This window comes from Polistes fuscatus, unplaced genomic scaffold (genome assembly GCF_010416935.1).
Source record: "Polistes fuscatus isolate 324 unplaced genomic scaffold, CU_Pfus_HIC Scaffold1, whole genome shotgun sequence".
Lineage (NCBI taxonomy): Eukaryota > Metazoa > Arthropoda > Insecta > Hymenoptera > Vespidae > Polistes > Polistes fuscatus.
In genome coordinates this window covers 8748179-8770235 of record NW_025112997.1, presented here as the reverse complement: position 1 = coordinate 8770235, position 22057 = coordinate 8748179, and the positions used below count along the sequence as shown (strand labels likewise).

The following is a 22057-nucleotide window of genomic DNA, read 5'->3' as shown; positions in this document are numbered from 1 at the left end:
TCCGGTTGTCCAGTCAATGGAAAAATAGATAAAATCTATTGGAAAAAATTAATCAAGACCGGCTTATTAGCTGTGATATTTATAAGGAACTAAACATTTGCCAAAAAATAATTTTAAACCATTAAGAAAAAGCTGAATCCAAAATATGAAAAAAAAACTTTTTGGAAACTTTTAATGGAAAACTGTTTCCGTTTTCCATTAAAATTACGAAGAAACATTTTACTTAACCCAATAGAATAGATATTGGGAAGAAATGAAAGATAAACTGTGCTATTCATTTAGTAAGGTTGTGTCAGAGTTTAGAATAGAAATGTTCAGTCTGCGACTTGCATACGGTCCATAATCGTAAACTTCCTTAAAACATTTTTGTATTATATTGAAATCCATTCAGTAGAATAGTTTATATTATGTTTGAGCAGGGACAATTTCCTTTTTTCCAAATGTGGCCCAAAGAACCGAAAGGTTGGACACCCAGGTTTAGAACATCTGACAAATGATTGTAGAGAATTAGCTTTGTTAGAAGGAATAGTAAGTGGAACGTTTGACAATATAGTTGTGGCATGGTTGGAAAAATAATAACAGAATAAGAAAAAAATAATAAAGAAAACGTAAAGAATAAAACCAATGAAAATACCAATAACGGACGATAAGTCTAAATAACTGTAAAAAATGCATAAAATAGTAAAAATGTTAGTATTGTTAACCGAGTCCATTTTTTGACTGTGAAACTGAATAAATTTATTATTTTAACCACACCAATCAAAAATTTGGATACACGTGAACTAAAAGTGCTAATATCTTATATCTAATCGTACCAGAGATAACCAACCTACTGAGTTAGTTTAGAAAAGGTTTAATATTTGTAAATACAAATACAGGTTGCTACGAAAAAATATTACTTACAATTTGAGAATTCTGATGAATTTTTATAGCAATAGAGTCACATAAAATGCATGCAAGAATAAAGGAATGTTCACAAAAAATGGAATCCATAGTTTGTATATAAATGTGTGATGCAAATGCAGTAGTAAGTAGATGTACCTAAACTTTAAGCCGATAGTGTATATGCAGTGCATATTATGCACGAAATGATAATGAACAAAGAGTAATAATTTTTAGAAAGATTTCGATTACCCCCCTTTCCCCTACCTCCACCGATTATTCTTTTTTTCCGGCGTTGCCTCCCATTCATTTTCCATTATCAAATCTATGACTGTGCGATCGAGCAAGATCTGACCGTAGAATTGGAAAGAGCGATCCGTAAAAGGCAAGAAAGAAAAAGATCAAGATGTAGGAAGAAAACGATCGATTCGACGGAATCGGAAAAGGAAAAGGAAAGAAGAAGCGAGAAGAATTGAAGGCCACTAAACTGGCAATCGTCGATGTTTCACATCGGCGATTTCTTTCCAGAACGAAAGCAAAAAGAATAAAGCAAATAACAAGAAGAAGAAGGAGAAGAAAAAAAATAAAGAAAGAAAGAAAGATCAAGAAAATACCTATCAAAGGTACGGTAGTTTCATTGGTAACGAATACGATGATGATCGAGAAGGATCGAACGAATTTTTTCTCCTGTTTTGTGGGAGGAAGAGAATAAAAAAGAAGAAGAAGAAGAAGAAGAAAAGGAGAAAAAATGAATCGATGGTTTTTTTTACTCCTTCTCTTCCCGTACCTTACCTTCCCTCCTCCTGGACCTTTCCCCCCTCTACTTACTCTTTTTTTCTCAGTTTTGCCACGTAATGGGCTCTACGAATGAATGATCTTGACAATGAAAGGCACTCCGGGCGATAATTAATCGTGGCCTTAGTAATAGCGGGTAGTATGAGTCTCCCATATCTCTTTCTCGCTCGCACTTTCTTCTATTTCTCTTTCTCTCTTTCTTTCTTTACCTTCTTCTCAAAGCAAACGTGTTCGAATTTTTAATTACTGGAAAAATAAAGCAGACGGAGTTTCCAGTCGGTCGCTTCTTTCGTCTCTTATCCCTCTTCTTCCTTCCGCATGGTCTAGCATTCCCAATTAAGGGAAGACCCAGCTCGGAAGATTCGACTCTTGTAGGCCTCGGAGACTCGGGGCAGGAAACTATGACAAATCGGACCTTTTAAAATTCCTACAAGAAGGGACGCGTCACCGAGAGATCCCTTTTCGTTCTTCTAACCATACTACGACCCCTACACTATTAGGACCCTTTCCAAAACCTCGAAGGACAAAGTCTCTCGGAACATCGAAACCCAAATCGGCAGACATCGTACGAAACTAACGAAAATAACATTAAATTGAAATACAAAGTTTCGCCGGAAAGTATCCACATAGCAGCCTTTTTTATTCTTCTATTCTATTCTTTTTTTTTTCTCTTTCTTTCACAAAAGTCATGGTAAAATCGTGAATTCCAATACCTATCCATGCAGTAGCTTTTTCTTTCTTTTCCCTCTTTTACAAAAGTCATTCTAAAAAATCGTGGATTCGTGTATCCACACATAGTGGTTTCTTCTATTTTCTTTTTTTCTCCACGAAAAAATCACGCTTAAAATCGTGGATTCGAGGTCGAGATTTGGCGGTCGAGTATCGAAAGAAACGAGATGAAGGTAAAGAAGGAGGAACGGAGATGGGGGAAGAGGGAAATAATGGTAACGCGAAAAAAGAATAGGGAGTCGCCCAATGGATAAAAGTAATCGTAACGCGTTGCACTCTACACGAGAGTGCACTTTGGGGTTGGCCAAGGGGATGGAATTTCGAAAATAGACCGAGTCGCCGGGGAGTGATCGCGCGTACGTGTTCTGAATTGCTTTTGCCCACGAACGTCTAAACCTACCTATATACATATGTATATTCCCTTTCCCTTTCCCTACCCCCGCCTACTTAGTTTTACATAAACAACATTCACATGCACGATATAAGATCATATACAAGCACGTGTCCCAAGAGCCCTCTAAAAGATACTTTTAACGTACTTCTAAGAGCAGCCGATAGATCCGCGTTTAAAAAGATCATTCAGTTTCCGTTTCGTTCGGCATTCTTACAGCATTAAGAGAAGAACTAGGTATCAATGTCCTTCGAAACATCTACGAAAGTTAGTCAATAATTACATCCGCAATGGGATGTTTTTTCTTTGTGTTGCCTCTACTAACAAATATTCACGCTTTGTGGTTTTCCTTTCATTCTTCTATAGCGGCTCTACAGGTATACTACTACTGTACCCAATAGTATCCTTGAAATTTTCGATAGATTTTGGTCCATGATACGTCCTCGAAGGAATACAAGAAACGGATGAATGCTTGATCCTTTTCTTTGGTGAAACTTCAAAGTAAAACGACTATTGTTAACATCCATTAAACAAAATATAAGCAACCTAGCGTGTCCAAAACTGGCAATAGCTATAATAGAAGATAAATCAACAATACAAGGACATAAACACCTAACAGTATAGCCAATACATAAAAAATACCTCCTACATTGGAGATTATTATCGATTAACTCATACTTCATAACTTTCATTTGGAAACCTTCAGGATTTTCAATTTTCTCACCCATCTACGCAAAATACTTTAAACTGCTTCGTAGATTTATAATATACTATATATGATGATGGTTTACACCTAACTCTTAAAAAGTCGATTTTTCGAATCTCTCCTCGTTCTTTAGAATTCGCCCTTGAAAAAATGCGAATAAAAAGGGCCAAAATAAATGCGAAAAAAAGAGACCTCGACGAAGTCGTAATTCGTACTCGCAAGACGCGTTCTACGGGTGTGTTAGCGCCTGCTCGAAAGGCATTTTTTACGACTTTTACCAAGAGACTTTTACGAGTCAATACTTTTTCTCTCTCTCTCTCTCTCTCTTTCTCTCTCTCTTCTCATTCTCTTCTTTCCTTCAACTTTCTTTCCGCCACCCGCCGTTTGTTTTCTTTCGTCCCACCCCGAAAAGTTCTAAAGACGTTATAACGCGTAGATATCGAAGATGCCTCGACGCAGAGAGGTGGGCGTTTTATTTATTTATTTATTCGTTCGTTTAATCGACGTTTGCTTTAATACCGACTACGACGACGACGACGACGACGACGACGATGGTTCATCGAGGAAACAGAGATTCTCTTTTACTGGCCTTTCTAATAATAGGTGTCAAAATTATTACCCTCCGGAGACATAAAACGAAGCCTACTAAATTTCCTCTCCTTCGTCCTTTCGGCTTTCCTTTTCCTTTTTTTCTTCTTTTTCTTCTTCTTCTTCTTTATACAAGTAGGGAATTAATCAAAAGCTCCATCGTAAAGTTGTAACCGGGGTTGTGATGTACTAACATTTTTTTTCTTTTTTTTTTTTTGTCTTTTTTTTTTCTTTTTCCTTTCAGTTCCTTCACGTTTTTAGATCAGCTTTAAAGCGAACGACAGAAGAAGGAGAAGAAGAAGATGAAGAAGAGAAGAAGTTAAAAGACTAGAAAGAACACAACTACGAGTAAACGTAATCCGGTATAATCCGCGTTCGAAACTAGACTAAGAAAACGAAAGAAGCGTGGAAAGAGTAAAGAGAAGAAATGACCTAAGTTTTCGACTCGTGTAAGATATTAAAGTTCTGTGGCGGGGAAGAAAAGAGAGGATGGGGAGAGGGAAAAACCAATAAGTATTCGCTCGTCGCCACCATTTAACAAAAGTAACCAATGAATTTTTCTTGAGGAGAAATAATTTTATTGACAATACGGAAAGTTTGCACCACTTCCACGTCCACTCGCAAACTATACTTTTACTTACACGAGTGATAACGAAAACGAACGAGAGAACGAATTTGCTAATGCGAATGGCGTTTACATTGGTCGCTTGTTTGCATGTTTATTTATATGACTAACATGCAACCCTCGAAACCATCCACATACCCTCCCACTGACCCCTCAATCTCTCCGGACAATGGATTCCACAAAGCAAAATGTTTGGAGAATTTCTCATGTACGTACATTTTACATATATTATATGCGTATATATATATATGGTGGGAACACTCATAAAATAATATTTGCGTGTTTGTTTGCTTATCCGACAACATAGGGGCAATGGGCTGTCGCCTCGGTGGTAGACGAGGCTTATATAAATATCGACTATAACACGTGGACCAGTTTTATCGTCGAAAAATATCGTTCTCGAAGTTTGCATAGAAAGAGGGGTAATAGAGAAAGTAGAAGAGAATGGTTTTATACATATATATATATATATAATTCCCATCATTTATTCAAATGGGCTGATACGTTCTCGCGTTTATGTTTAATTCGATATTTTTTCCGAAACAAAATGAAAACGAAACGTTTCACGAACAAAGATACCACACATGTCATATCCAGATGTTCCGAGAGGATCGAATTAAAAAATTGCTTTTGTAAGAGAAACGTGGAAGATTGGAAATGAATAAAACACGACGTATTTCACTGATTCCTTTGATTCGTACGAAGCGGTCAAATTGAAACGTTTTCTTTCTTTATTTTTCCCTTTTTGTTTCTTTTTAAAAGGACTTTACGGTTAATATGTTACTAGAAACTCGATAGCCTTTAAAAGGTTTATGTATATGAACTCAGTTCAACGGATGTTATAGCACAGTTTAATATTTTTGGCTATTGATGCGAAAAATGATATTCCTTTCAATGAGGTCGAGTATAGTTATGAATAATCAATAAATTAATTTCTGTTTAATTTTACATACTGGGTATTTCAAAATAATTATTCATATTTTTCAGATACGTTGCGCGGTTACGTTATCAAACGCATTTTTCGTAATAAAATTATGTTCAGAAGAGCTTCTATATCAAGATAATACGATCTTTCAATTCGATTAGGCACCAGCACATTTCAGATTAAATTGTTGAAATTATTGAAATGAACATTTTCCAAATCGATGAATTGAAAGAGAAGATTCCCTATTTCTTGGCCTGTACGTTACCCAGATATAATTCTAATTGATTTTTGTATCTGGATTTATAATAAAAAAAACATTCGTTTATGAAACATATTAATGTTATATTTTTTATGCGTCAACAATGGCTATTGTTATTTTGAACAGTTTTTATAATTGTTTTTATACCGTTTCCGTAATATTCTACTAATTTTTAGCCATTAAAATAGAATAAAATTTAACATTGGGATTGTTTCGTGTTCTCATCTCTTTTATATCGTATTATCTCGATCCGGAAATGTTCCCAAACATTTTATCACATTAATACGAAAAAATATTTAATTATATATCCTCTATCACATACGACAATTAAGAATAATTATTCTAAAACATTCTGTATATTGAATACATTATCGAAATACTAAAAAGTATTTAATTACCATTAAATTATCGATATTAATTTAAGTAAATATATTAAAAAACACATCTCACCTGGAATTTTGTTATGCTCTTCTATATGGTCTATTTTTACATACATTTCGTATTGGCAACAAAAAGAAAAAAGCACGGGCACATTTATTTTATGAGTAATGAGCTTTTTAATTGTGAATACGAGTGTTACAATATTATCACAGTAGTTTAAAAAAAATCTTACGTGAGGGGTGTATTTACTGACCTTAATTTATATTGAAAAAAAAAAATCCGTAATGCTTGATATTATATTTGCGATTTAAAAATGAAAGTGATGAAAAAAAAACATTAAAAGAACAAAATATAGGAATGATTCGTGCAACATTAATCAAAAACTCGACTATCCATGAGTCATCAAGCATTCAAAATAAGCAAAACCCATCTCTTTCACGTTACCTCAACGTGGCTAAAGCTCATTTAATAATGCACTAGCTTCCTCTGAATTACTCTCTCTCTCTAATTATAATATCTTCTAAACGTCTAACGTTATCAATTTAACGAACAGTAACGAAGCAAGGTTGCTCGCACGAGAATTCCTACTAACGACCACCAACGACGATGAAAATAGTGAATACTGGTGGTGATGGTAGGAGACGGTACATAGTAATTGCACAGCTTCCATTACCACGTAAAGCACGTAGTATTATACGTAGTGTCCATTAAGTAATACCTCATTTGGCTTTCGAACGAAACACGTCTTTCTAAGCCGATGATCTACTTCGTACGGCTTGTATATACGCGAATATTTTATATATTTATCGAGTTTAAAGTACTTAATATTACACCGACTAGATATTATAAAATATTTTACATTAATTTGATAACCGTCAGCAGCTTGAGTATAAGAAGCAGAAAAAGAAGAAGAAAAAAAGAAAAGAAAAGAAAAAAGAAAAAAGAATGAATAATTTTCCAAGAAAATACACGCGACCAAAGGCCCGAGTAAAATTAATTTGTCCCGATCGAGCACGACCCCCGGCGATTATACGCGAGTCGTTGCAGCGTGAAATTTATGCGGCGATAAAGTCCTATTCGCAACGTAGATCTTAATTCTTATCCTTGGATCTTATTGACAGGAGGAACGTATTCCGCGAGTACGAGGATAGTTGTTGGTACTACACAGTGGAAGAGACTCGAGGAGTAAGTGAAGTCGCCACCACGTGTGGCTCGAGGGCTTACCTCCTTTTTCTTCCTCCTCCTCCTCCTCCTCCTCCTCCTTCGTTTGATCCTCACCCTCGCTTGGCAAAGAGAAAAATCTTGTGCCCGATCGCAAGACTGAGTCGCGCTACGTATTATCGCCTTCGCCCTTGTCCACGATCATGCAAGAGAGAGAAAGAGAGAGAGAGAGAGAGAGAGAGAGAGAGAGAGAGAGAGTGGAAGGAAGGCCAAGAAGAAGGCCGAACGAGAGAACGATGCAAGAAAGATGAAGAAAATATACAACGAGTGGAAGGTATCTATCTACCTCTATCTCTATCTCTTCCTTTTCCTTTTCCTTCTCCTCCCCCCTCTCCTCCCTCCTCCTCACCCTTTCCTCTTCTCTTCTCTCTCCTCTCTCTCTTTCGCTCATTTTCTTTCTCGTAACTCCGAGGGACATCGGAGGGCCTTACAATAAGCGCTGCTTTGCATACGAAATTACAGTCCTACGAACGACACGCATCTTTCTCTATGCACGACATTGTCATTACGTTTATTAGGTTCCGCTCGTTACCGAACGCCTTACCACACTCGAAATTAATAGTTTCAGACGAAAGAGATAGAAAGCTTGAGGAAGAGAATGAAGGAAAGGAGAATAAACGATTTGTTTTAACCGTTGAAACGTATAAACGACTTCGATTGATCGAGGCTAGAAACCAAATGCAATGTGTTATGATTAAATACGATAAGACGGAGACGAATATGAAGATATTAATATGATCAACTTTTTGTTTTTTTATTTTATTCGAAAGAGATAATTGACTGCTTACATGAGTAAGCAGGTTTATTAAAGTGTGTAGTATGTAAATGAAAGCTATAAAATCATTTGTTCAATGATAATATTCGTATACATAAGTGCTAGTAATTTTGATAGTGGAATTAGTTACTATTTTGAACTAAATCATAGAATCAATTTTATTTTTTTTTTAATTTTTTAACCTACTCCATCATCATAATTACACATTCGTATGTATTTTAGCTCACAATCAGTCTCTCAGTTCACTATTCATTCGGACCGTTCAATCACAATGACTTTAACATTATTGTATGTATTTTAAATGGATACGCATTAATATATTTTCGTTCAGTTAAAGATCATATTTTTTCTTTTTCTTTTGAGGAAAATTGCTGATAGCATTTTGAAAACTTGCAGTTATTTATTTATGCAAAGTACCAAGACCGATTTTAAATTTTGAATAAAAATTTTGCATTCAATGTTATTATGATTCTTCATTTGATTTTATAATTTTAAATATTGTTTCATTATATTTAAAAATTGTTGTATATTTTATTTAAATCAGTACCAAATTGATTATACATAATATCTAATTAACTGTAAAAAATATAAATTTCATTAATACGTGTTCAAGAGTAACAGGTTTCAGATTGTGAATGAAAATTATATGTTTATTGCTATTGTCTTTCTTCGCTTGGTTTCCAAAACTTTTATTATAATTGTAAATATTATTTTAATATTATTTAAATTCGTACCACAAATTAACTGTAATTGCCTACAAAGTAAAAAAATTGTAATGTTTTTAAAAATCAGTCATTTGATTGGTTACGATACAAACAGATTTCTTTAGACTGTTAGTAAGTTAAATGCTAACGTTCTCGAAGTTCACAGAATAAAATCCGACAATGATTGACATTAATCGCTGATATGTGCGAATACAAATGACTGAAACTGAACTGTGACTAATGTGAATAAGACTGAACAAAAATGTTTGAAGGAAGCTTAACTCATTGTAAAAAAATGAAAACGAATTCATCGATATCCGGTCGTATCAAACACTCACCTCAAAATGATTGCTGAGTCATTGAATTAAACTTTTATCATAGATATCTTAAATTCTTGAAGAATATAAATAAAATACAGCACTGATGTTTGTCGGAAAAAGGAATTACTATCGACCATGATGTTTATGATACTCGATAAGACAAGATCCTAATTTAACGACTACTTAATTACCAGCTTAATGACTATTTCATTTACGATACTCTCAATAATCGAGTTACATTAACGAGTTTTGTTTCCGAGTCTCAGCAGTTGATAAATTTAATTTGAAAATAATTAAATAGAAACGTATATATGTATCTGTATGGATATACGTATATGGATATATGGATATAGTATATCCCAATAGTGCATATTTTTTAAGTTTACATCTCCACCATTAGTGAATTAATTCTGAAGGAAATCATGATCATAGACCCGTTGAATTAGTAATGTAATGCCGAATAACTAATTTGTGAGTATCTCAGCAATTATTCATTGTAGGCGCTACATAGTATGATAATTTTTTATTCAGAATTTGATTCTTTATCAAAATCCAGAAAAAAATTAGGCATTTCATTTAAAAAAAAAAACCGATTAACTTGATATCTCATAAAAAATGATCTTCCAAAAAGCTTTGTTTACTATTACATCCGCCCCCTAATATAGTTTAACTATGCAGAAATAATTTGTTCATACAATATATATTTTACGAGTTATTTTTAAACGTCACGTTCCATGACTCACCCTGTATATATATATAGAACAAAGTATATGTTAAGTAAATAAATCATCAAGACCATAAAATAAAAAATGTATTCTCGACGACGAAAAAGTAGTTTTCATTGATCGTATTCTATGAACAAAAAATTAAGATTAATAGGATCGATTTCAGTTAGGTTCGTGCAAAAGACGTCGTATTGTATAAATTTTATATCTTTTCGTTAGACATTCTATCTTCAAAATAACCGTTACCAATATATTCATAATTCAAACGCAAAAAAAAAGATCCGAACAACAAATCCGAGAAAATCATGAACTCGCTCGATGTTCAACGTTGTCTCGAAGCTCATCCTCAATTCTCTCGAGGAGTAATCGACTCGGCCTAGAATTCGTTTGTGGAATGGAAAAAGATGATTGGCTCGTTTCGGCTCGTGCGTAAAACACAACAAACGGATATATATATATATATATGAAAGTACTCGAACGATACATACGGTCGTCCGATCCGCATTGGCAAGCAGGCAAGCAAGCAAGCAAGCTCTGAAAATATCCAGGGGCACTTAGCGCTATCTACAAAGGCTAATGTAGCCGACCGATAATAAGAAAGAGAGAAAAAGATAGGTGGAGGAGGGAGAGGAAGGGGGAAGTGGGTCGAGGGAGTCCTCCTACCATTGCTGGCATATCCTGTCCACGCGAGTAGGAACCGGCCAAAGAGGGAGAGGAGCACGCTTCTGACTTCTCAATCTACTACGGGACTCTCGTCTGGCTGCTGTTCGACCGATTAAACCGTTTTATTCCCCCTTAACCTCCTCTTCGTCTCACCCAATACCATACCATACCATACCACACCATACCATACCATACCACACCACACCACACCACACCACACCACACCACACCACACCACACCTCACCTCACCTCACCTTACCTCACCTCACCTCACTGCATCACTCCACACTACACCATACCATACCATACCATACCATACCATACCACACAACCCCACCCCATCCAAGTCGAGTCAAGTCAAGTCGAGTCAAGTCAACCCCCCCCTCATTCCCCCGTGTCACTCTTTCCTTTTCGGACGTCTCTCGATAACGTGCCGCTTTTCGAAATGCACGTGTCGTTTGCTCGTTCGGTTTATCGCGTGACACTAAGGGATTCCAAGTCCTGTAACGAATTCCGGTGTTTCCTCTTCCTTAACGAGGAATTCCTCGTTGATCCTAATTATTGGCGATATCGTTCGTGCAAATAAATTAGCTCGCGAATAAAATAGAATAAAATGTTTTCCTACCAATGACACGAGAGATTAACGATCCTTTTTCTCACGGTCAACGTCAAAGATTCAACGTTCATTTTTGTATTTTTTTTTCTCCCCCTGATTTTTCTTTCCTTTTCTTTTATTAGTTATTTTAGAATCTTCGTATATGTATATATGTATAAACGTCGATAAAAAAAAGTCGATCTAAAACGCGACTAACGACGAATCGAATCTATCTGTAGAAGGTCGTTACCTTCTTGATAAATAGAATCGGCGTACTACATACGCGAATAAATACGAATTTTTAAAGCGCCAGAGTTTTGCGCTCGATCGGCTCTTTCTCTCTCTCTCTCTCTCTCTCTCTCTCTCTCTCTCTCTCTCTCTCTCTTTCTCTCTCTTTCGCATTCTGGATGGGTCCGACTCGCATCGGAATTTCTTCGGTAAATGAACGATAGCATAAAAAGAGTCATAAATCACGTTTAACGAAGCGTCAGCAACGTTTTCTTCGATGCAAAACGGCGGCTCCCCGTCTGTGGATAATTATAAACAAATAGGCGAGCCACTCGTGTACCGTTAGACGATAAGCCCCTTTGCGTGCATATATAAATAGTATTAAAAAGTTACGGAGGAAGTTGCCGTCGCTATTTTCTTGTGAATACACGATATCCTTTTCCTACGTGTGTGTATACCTATATCAGTTATTATACCTGCATATGCGCGGTTCTTTCATCCTTTTTTTTCATCTCTCTTAAAGATCGAAGGAACATAAAAATCATTAACCTTCCGCGTGTGTTTCTTCTGTAGCCGCTATCGTAATAATCGAGTACTCGCTCGAGCTTATCTCGGCTCTCCAAGCTGCCAGCCACCGATCGAATAGACTGAAAAAAAATGAAGTAGAGAGGAGGAAATGTGGAAGACGAGAGAAGAAACATTGTTGGAAGGAGATCTGGTAATAGACCTTTATAAATCGCCTTCTTTCGAGCATTGACTTAACCTACTTTCGCGAGTACCAAAGAAAAGGAAAAGAAAATATATGTGTAGATATATAGAATGAGTTTAAGTACCTACTGACGAAAAGATCAACAAAAAGATCCAATAAAAAGAGAAAAGAAAGAGAAAATAGGGAGAAAAAGAAACTGGTTGCGTGGCCCATCTCACAATATCAGACGATAGAACTGAAACTTCTTTAGTTAATTTTATTTCGTTTTATTTGGTCCACCAACTTTAGTTCTCTTTTATTTATTTTCGAACTCAATTACCCCACTGATGAATTTCCAAAATTGAGAAATTAGTTTTTAGAACAGTTATATTTTGATTAATTTTTTAACAAATTTAATACTTATTTATAAAGTAATCTATATGTAACATTTCTTTGGTTTTGTTTTTGTTTAAAGAAAGTCTTTTCAAGTCAGATGTTCTCTCCTCTCTCTCTCTCTCTCTCTCTCTCTCTCACTTTTTTACGCATAATTTATATATTATCTCACTTTGTTCCCCTTCTATTCTCATTCTTCAATAACAACGGGGAAAGGGAAACAAGACTTCGTAACTTATACTCTTATCTCATTTTATCTCTTAATGTTCTCTTTCTTTCGTTACATTTCCGTTACACTAGCATCAAATTTCCGTGTCATCTCATAATTATAAAAGTTTCACTTGAAAAATGCGATGCGATCTCGTAAATCCAATAGCTTTTTATCTTTCCCTTTCTCATACGTGTGTCATTGAAATCTATAGATAAAGAGATCAATTGTCTCGAGATAGTCCCTTTCTCAGTATTAATATCATTCAATGGCGTTATCGTTGTGGACGATGTAAAAAGAGACTGAAAATGAGTCAGCGATAGCGCAAAGCGTGCGTGTCGATAACGATCGAAATGCGATCGAAAGGAAAAAAGGGGGAGGAAAGAGAGAGAAAAAGAGAAAGAGAGAGAGAGAGAAATAGACCAATTTCGTTGATTTCCTTTGTCGGGAACTTTTATGGGAAGAAATGTGAAAGAGAATGGAAAATATTGAATCGAATAAAGAGTAAGGTTCTATTCTTTTTACGTATTTGATCTCATTGTCACTTTATAGTTAGAAAAATTCCACAAGAAAAAATTTCGTTTCATTGTACAATTTTTTCTTCCGCAAATTATAATGTCTACTAATTGTGAAAGATAAAAAGAAAAACGACATACATTCTCTGGAGAAGAAATATGCACCGAAAAAACGACAATAATGATAAAGTTTAAATAATATGTACATATTTAGTTACTTTCTAATTATCTGACATTCAGAATTTTCTCAAATATTTTCCGATCTCTCGGATTGGTATTTTTATACAATACTTTTATGCAGCTCACTATATTTCATATAGAACAAAATATAATTTATACCTTATTATAAAAATTTATGTTAATAAAATTCTTTAAGATTAAATGTACGATACTTTCATGTGAATTCACATGAATTCATGTGAATTTCACATTTTATTTCTACCGCACTGGGTCAAATGACACGCCTTCAAAAAGTCATATATTTTATGATGTATGTATAATAAAAAATATATTATTTATGCAATAAGAATTCTTGATTCACACAAAATAATACTATAACTTGTAAAAAATTCTACCAGAAGGTTTAAAAAAAAATCATTTGACCCATCCTATTTAATGAAATAAATTTGGCTTTAAATTTGATATACTCTTTTATATTTCCACATATTTATCTTATTATAATATTATGTACTTACATTATATTATACTTCCAATCTTTTATTAACATTATTGACGTATCATATTACAAATATAGGAGAAATCTACGCGGATACTGTTAAGTGCCAAGCAAAAGTGCTTCTTGTATGATAAGGGAATTTTTCGTAAATTTAAATCAAAAAGATAATGTTTATTGTTTCATTAATATTTTGTGAATACCAGTACCGAATTTCAGAAATTGATAATCATTAAAAATCGAACACTATCATACACTCAATAATTGTTCTTCTGAATGAAAAAACCGTATTGAAAATATCTGCAGAAAGTTGATAATGTACAAAAATAAAAACAAAAATATTATTACCGACCCGGATAACAATCAAGAAATAATGCACATTCCCAAGAAAATGAAATTTCTTGTTACTAGTTGTCAATGTATTATTGGAATGTTGAAAATTCATTTTTCAAACTAATGTTCAAAGTTGAATGTTTCTTTTCAGGAATTGAGAGAACGGGGATTGCCCCAGGGAATAGCACCATTTTTCAGGCTTCTTTTCGAGAAAGCAGTTCGATGAATCGGGACGACCAGGTGCTTATTCTTCCTCTCTTCGTGGTCACGCCACATTCGAGCGAAATCTTTGACAAAAGCTTCGTATACAAGAGGAAAAGAAAGATAGAGAATGAGAGAGAACGAGAGAGAGAGAGAGAAAGAGAGAGAGAAAGTAAAAGATAAAGGGAGAGCAACTACTAATCGTTACTAACATAAGCGAGAGTAGTATACCGTGCGATCGAGCGAGTTGCGAGTCAGCAGGAAAGAAACGTGAACAGGCCGACAAAAGGCAAGCGGACCCGTCTTGATGTTTGCCCGGAAGAGATACGGATGTCGTATTTCGCACCTACACATAACGTTTCTGTGTGTGTGTGTGAGTGAAAAGAAGCGGAGGGATTCGTTAAATACCGTGAAACTCCGGGACAAATTCGACCCTAAAGTGACCGATACTTTGTCAAAAAGTAAACCGTTTGAATGAATGAATACCTTTTTTCATCCGGAAACTTTCACTCGATTAATTCGATTCTCTGGAAAATTTTAAACCCTAATCTCATGGTAGTTCTATTAACAAGTTAAACGTATTATAGTTTCGGGCAGGGTTCCTCAATCTATGAGACGTGGCCCAGTATTGAACGACGTTAAATTTTTAACGAGCCGCGAAATGGTACCTTCTAACCTTAGGTTAAAGTGAGGAAAGTAATTAACACTAAACCTTCTAACATTTTATGTATACTTGTGAATGTGGCTAAAAAAGTTTTAAGTTATAGACAAATTATGGTATTACTAGGTCATCGTCATCTCAGTACTGCGACCGTGATATTAACTAGGATAAATACTAGTATCTGTAAATTGGTATGACTTATGTTAGGACCTGTGGAGAGATTTTAGGTAAATTTATATGTATCATATTAACATGGTTATACATTCTATTTTTAGGATAAGTATTTGTAAGACGTTTAAACTGTTTTAACCAATATATCGCAAGGTTTACGGTAAGTATTAAAAAAAAAAAGAAAATACTGCAACTGTATATACATTATTAAAAGATAACTCTGAAAATTGCAACTATTTTGAACTCGCACATCAGTTATTGTGCGATAGTTATTCGTAACGCTTTTGAACAAAAAGAAAGTGCTCCATTATGATAACGGCACTTTCTCACACTTTGACAATTGCTCGCTTGGCCAAAATTCACGAATTTCTGCTCGTATTGATCAAACTCAATCTTCGTATTCATCACTAAATCTAGTCCCCGGTGATTTTTTTGTTTTCTAAACTAAAAGTTTGGCTCGGAGGACCGAGATTTCCATCAAACAAGTAGGTCATAGCTTTCCTGGATGCCTATTTTGCTATTTAAACGGGTTAAAGTAGTTAGAATAAAATAAAAAGAAACTATATCGAGAAATAAAAGTGAATTTGATTGAAAACAAAATTGATTCTATATTAGACTCAGAGCATTTCACAACCTACCCACTTATATCTTAGAATTGAGTACAAATAGTCAATTAGATACTAGCTTAAATAATAATAATAAAAAAAATATTTATCATAATAATTATCGTAAAATCAAATGAAGAATAGTAATAACTTGAAATTGAAAATTCGTCATTTGGCCACGATCATTTAGTAATTAATATGTAGAAATCCAAAAAATGCTCGTGGAGTGTTCTTGCGAATTCACGAAATTACAACAGTAACGGCTGCATTTTAAAATTGTATATACACAGTGACTGTGGTCTACAAAGGGGTCATGGAAATTAGATAAATATTCAACTCACATATTGTACCGAATCGCACAGCTAAAAAGTTTGAGAAACGTCGGTTAAAAAGTTTTAATTAATTATCATTTTTGAAAGGAAATAACGAGAAAGATTTGTTATTAATTATATAAAATATTATCAGACGACCGTGAATAGATCGTTAAAAAAAATTCTTTAAGTAATAAACCTGGAATGAATTTTGATAAAAAAAAATCATAACCATTCTATCAATTTTACAAAAAAAAAAAAAAAGAAAGAAAAAAATCAATGTGGAATTGATCCGCCAAAGCGGAAAGATTAATTCAAGGGAAAGATACACAAGCTAGAGAGAACGAAGGAAGTTTAAACTTTATCGGTCGCCCGAACGGCGGAATATCACGATGCGCAAGATTTAATCTCGTTATACATACGAAAAGGTTGTTCCTCTCGAGAACACCTGGTGTATCTTAAAACGGGTCACGCGTAGAAATCCTCGGCTCGTTCCACGTTCCATACGTCTTTTTCGATACACTTTGAAATTTCCTGACAGCTGTAGCGGAACATCAAATGTTTATTCGAAGGATTTTCTTGAACTATCAAAGAGAATGAGGAAAGGAAAGGAAAGAAAAAAAATGAATAAAAGATACCGATAGGTAAATGAAAAAAAAAAGTGTATGGGGATAGGAAGGAGGATCGATTGAAATTGCAAAAATGATAAAAAACAGATGCCATTACAAGGAAGGCTACTCGAAAAAGATGGAACCATCATCGAAGACTTTCTTTCCGAACTTTTCGTATAACCCAAGAAGAAAAAGAAAAAGAAGAAGAAGAAGATACGAGAGAAGGGAGACTCAATATTAGAAAGAAGCTTCTTGTTGCCCTTTTGTCTTTCCCCGAGGCCATTGAACTAACGCAGAATTTTCATAAACGATGCTTTGAACTTCGATCGTAGAGAAAAAGAAAATGTCGATTTTCAGGGAACTTAGCTTTTCCGTACCAATCATCTGGAATACAAAGCAACGCTACGCAGGGATGTATAAAAAGGTTCGATCGAAGAAGAGACTGTGGCCGAACGAAATACTAACTTCTATCCAACTTGAGAGAACTTCAATCTTCTTTCTCTTTCTTTCTAACCCCTCCCACCCCTCTACATTTTCTTCCCTTTCTTTACATAAAATACCACGACGTGGTTTTCCAATTTAAAGAAAAAGGACTTTCAAAGAAAACCGATTTTCGAAAAGACTATTCAAAAAAAGGGAGAAAAAAACTTCGATTACATGGTCTCGAATAATAGAGAGAATCAGGCGAGAAGAGAACAACCCCTGTTCGTCCTAATAATTAACAAAGATGAGAAAAACAAAGAAAAAGAAACAAAACAAACATCAATTTCGTCAAATATGTGTTTTTCTATGTTCTTTCTCTCTCTGAAAAGGGAAAAGAAAATAAAAAGAATATAAAGGAAAAGAAATATGATACCTGAAACGTAAGCGAAGGAGACACAGGTGAAAGAAGATAGTAGAAGCAAATAAAGGAAAAGCTATAAAATTAATCGCAGGTGTCTCGAACGGCAAAGCAGAGATTAACCTCGACCCGAATCTTGTGATCTTCTCGACGAGATAACAGTTCGCAAAAGTCTTGCTAAGAGAACCAACGAAGCACCAGTTCTAACGGTTTGCCCTTCCTCTCTTTCACTCCCCCCTCCCCCTCTCCCCGTTACCCCTCTCCTAGCGCCTTTCATTTCGAATCGCTTCTCTCTTTCTCTTTTTCTTCTTTTCTTCTTTTCGAGTAACGAAAAACTACTTTCCACTTGTTATCTATCTATTTGTAATGCAAACGGCTACGCACCGTTTATTAATATTCGCATTAATCTATAAAGACAAGGAGGACGTTTTGCGAGCAAGTCTTGCGGTTATCGAACCTGTTACGCTCGACCTAACTGACTGGCCGCTAGCCCTTTTTTCTCTCACCAGAGTCTGCTACCATATCTATGTTTTCCTAGTTGAATTTTATCTTATCGATAGTAAACGATTACGTCGATAATAAATACAACTAAGCTGCGGCTTTTCTTTTCTTTTTTCTTTTCTTTTTTTTTTCCTTTCATTTCTTGGAAACTCATCTAGTGTAAAAGTATTGTTTGTGTCGGATAGTAGTATTTACTTAGGTACTACAAGCTGTTACTAGCCGACAGTTCAGGTATATCCCTGAGACCAAGATAGGTATAACTCAAATATTATACCGGTGTTATCCAGGTATTTACAATATTTCAGGTAGTTTAAATTTTCTAAACAAACTGTCATAAAATGATACTAATATCTCGATTTTGAGGATTATTTCCAATTCTTAACAACAAAGAACCGCATAGGATGTAGGCTTACAGGATCTATAAAAATACCTTAAATATTGGTATAGATTTAAAATCTATAAGATTTGTATTTTTCATACATCTGCCATCACTTTGGGATATTTGGCCACCTGTACAATCGGATCGAATAAAACTCGAATCAATTTCTACACTTCGAGATATAACAAAATTCGGATTCCTGTGTCGTCAATAGTTGCCCTACTAGGTACCAATGCTATTACAGAAAAGGGAAAGAGAAAATCATTAGAGGCGCCTGCTACGAAGAGGAAATCATTGATTCGAGCGTGTCGAAAGCAAGTCTAAAACTCTTTCGCTTGATAGGTAACGCTAAAAGCGTCTTTCTCTCCCACTCTTCTTCTCTTTCTGTTCCACGTCCATTCCCTCTTTCTTTCTTTCTTTCTTTCTTTCTTTCTTTCTCTCCTTCTCCTCCTTCTTCGTTCCTTTGATCGCGCACAAAAATGTCCCTTTGTTTCGAGCCACAATGTGAGAGAGTGAGCCTTCCTTTCGAGTGGGCCAGCCCAACCTGTACTTTACGGCTTTTTCGAATGAAATTGGCCGACGACGAGGTACGTTTCATCGCCCTCTCGTTTTCTTCTCTCCTTTTCCCTCCTCCTCCACCTCTTCCACCTCCTTCACCATCACAGTCACCTCCACCACCACCATAACGACAACGATGATGACGATGACGACGATGACGACGTATCTGCGTCTCAAGAAAGTGCCGATGTACCTCAGGCACGAAGGAAACAAACCAAATGCAATGTAAAAACTTAGACAATTTGTTTCCCGTCGCGCGCATTATATCGTTTCAATAGTAGTATATGTATATAAAATAAAGGAAATTAAAAGAGAGGGAGGGAAAGAACGAGTACAAATTTTTGAACTTGTCTGTATGTGCAGTACCTGCACCTACACACGTTTTTATCATTCTTTTATTTCTCACGACAGACTTTAATATTTCCTTCGGCGAGGCAATTCGGTATCTAACTGCTGCTTCTAAACTACACGCAAAAATTACTTTAACCGGCATAACCTCGAGTTTCCCTACTTATACACGTATATCTAGTTATATCTACAGGTGTATATGTACATCCACATGTATGGCTTTAAAAACTTTCCGGAAACTCTATGCTCGATCAAAGTTTCCACGAAAGTAGTAACATTTCCGAGTTACGCTCGATTTATGCTCATTCTAACCTAAATATCTTACCTAGGAAAGAACCAGACAAAAATTTCAACCATTTTTTTGACCTCCTCTTTCCCTTTTTATGAAATAAAGTGAAATGAAGGTTGAAATGATATCACGTTTATAATAAATATAAGTGTGACAAAAGATTAAACTTTTATCAAAATGCCGATATTCGATACAATTATTTTCTTGTATGATGGAAAATAAAATGACGCTCTTTTGTAACAATAACGTTTTATATATATACATAGTTAAATACAATTTACATCCTTTGAAAGGTATTATATTCATATATATAAACAATTGTCTATATATGATAACAAGAATATGCTCCAATAGATATGAACATTTTTGACGAACAAAAATGAAACATGATATAAATATTGAAAAATTTGTAATAAAAATTTAAAAAGGATGTTAAAATTTTATGGTTGGTGTTCGTTCGTGCGACAGGTCTGTGCCGCGTGCGGTTACGCGCATAGTTCGCTGCATTCTTCACGAGTGCAACAAGAGAAAGGAGAAACGCGAATAAGGAGGAGGAGGAAGAAGAAGAAGAAGCAGACAGGGCGGAACACAATGGAGCGAAAACCGGAAAGAGGTACGCCCACTTCCCAAAAAAATGGACCCTCCAATGAAAAGGGAAAAAGGTCGGTGCGTGCGTACGCGCGCGCGCATGTCGCGAACCGGGACACCGATCACCGCGAAACGAAAGGTGCGCGCACTGCCATTGGCCAGATTCCCATGAAATTCGAGCAGCAAATAAGGCGAATCCTCTATTCACGAGCAAAGGCCTCAACAATGAGAAAAATAAAGCTCAAATCCGTCCTCGTAGTTGCTTTTGGTATTTACTGCACAAGCCGACGGCCCACGCTTTCTCTTTCTGCCTCTCTGTATTTGTATGGTGTGTGTGTGTGTCTGTGTGTGTATGTGTGCGTGTTCGTGTGTGTGTTTTTGCGGACGAAATTGCGTGCGAATCAAATCCTACCAATTATCGCAATTGCCCTTGGTAATTCGTCGAGCCACCTTCGAATTTAAATTCCAATGTATGTAATTCAAACTCAAAATGAAATTTTTTTGCCGTTTCGATTCATTCCACATTTTTTATTTCTTTTCCTATATACATATATGAAATATCTTTAGCTATTTAAAATGAATAAAGGAGTGAAGTAAAAACTTCTGGAACTATCTTGTAATATTAGAGAGTATATAAATCAGGATCCTGAGTATTTCTATTATTAACTAATACCTATAATTAATAATAATCTATTTTTATTTACAATTAAAAATATTCTTACTAATTATTATTGCTAAAAATTTGAAAATTTAAAACTTTATATTATACAAAAATCTTTTGAGATACTAACGTTCTTCCCTTCATATATTATATCGACGATGACGCGTTTGAAGATTCAGGGGTGAAACGATGATCATTTTTCTTTTTATTTTTTTTTATCGCGATAACGTAACGGATCGTTGGGAATTTAACTTGCATTGAACTTTATTTTTCTTTTCACTCGACGAAAAAAAAGAAACGAGGACTACTACTATATCTGCCGATTAACTTCGTACTTCACTGATGTATATTGGACGAAATCGTCCTTACGAGGGGGGTCTACACGCGTGCCAATCGTTAAGTCCGAATTCTCTGCCACGTGAACGAACAATGACTCGTCATTTACCCTGTCGAAGAAATTCATGAGCGGAAAAAAAAGAAAGAGAGAGAGAGAGAAATGCATACTCTCTCGTCAACACATACATTGATCGTACTTACAACGCTAAATACCCGAACGACGAGGGACGTTTCCATAAAGATGATTCCAATCTCCATTTCTACCATTTCTAACTCCCCTCCCATCTCTCTTCCATTCAATAAATATGTTTCAAATCCCGTCACTTTTAACGAACGTTTGAAATGCGTTTCTCCTTTTACTCTCGTAATTTTGTAACTTGCATTTATGGCTAATGAATCTGTTTGTAGATACTTTTTTTTTGTTATTTTATGTTACATTGATCTATTGTATTTGTATCCATTATTCTTTAACTCGAGTAATGCAACTATTGGGTCGCGTTCAATTTTTAATGGATCGTAAAATGATTATTGTTACTTTAAGTCAAAGCGAGAAAAATAATTAATTTTGGAGAGATTTCTATAAAATTTTTATAGAATATTCTTGCGAGTTTGTAAAAATACTACGATAAAGATTAATCTTTAAAATAGTATATATATGTCTCACTTTCCTAAT

The 22057-nt window shown here is 35.2% G+C and overlaps 1 protein-coding gene across 2 annotated transcripts in view; it reads right to left on the bottom strand.

Annotated features, from left to right (window-relative positions):
• Positions 1–22057, bottom strand: part of LOC122518405 (ephrin type-B receptor 1) — a 159761-nt gene that overhangs the window by 125568 nt on the left and 12136 nt on the right. The window contains exon 2 of one of the 2 annotated variants that reach the window (XM_043637337.1): positions 16303–16323. The exons of the other annotated variant lie outside the window; for it this stretch is intronic. The gene's annotated coding sequence lies outside the window, so the exon portion shown is untranslated. The remainder of the gene's footprint in view (positions 1–16302; positions 16324–22057) is intronic. 2 annotated transcript variants of the gene reach the window in all.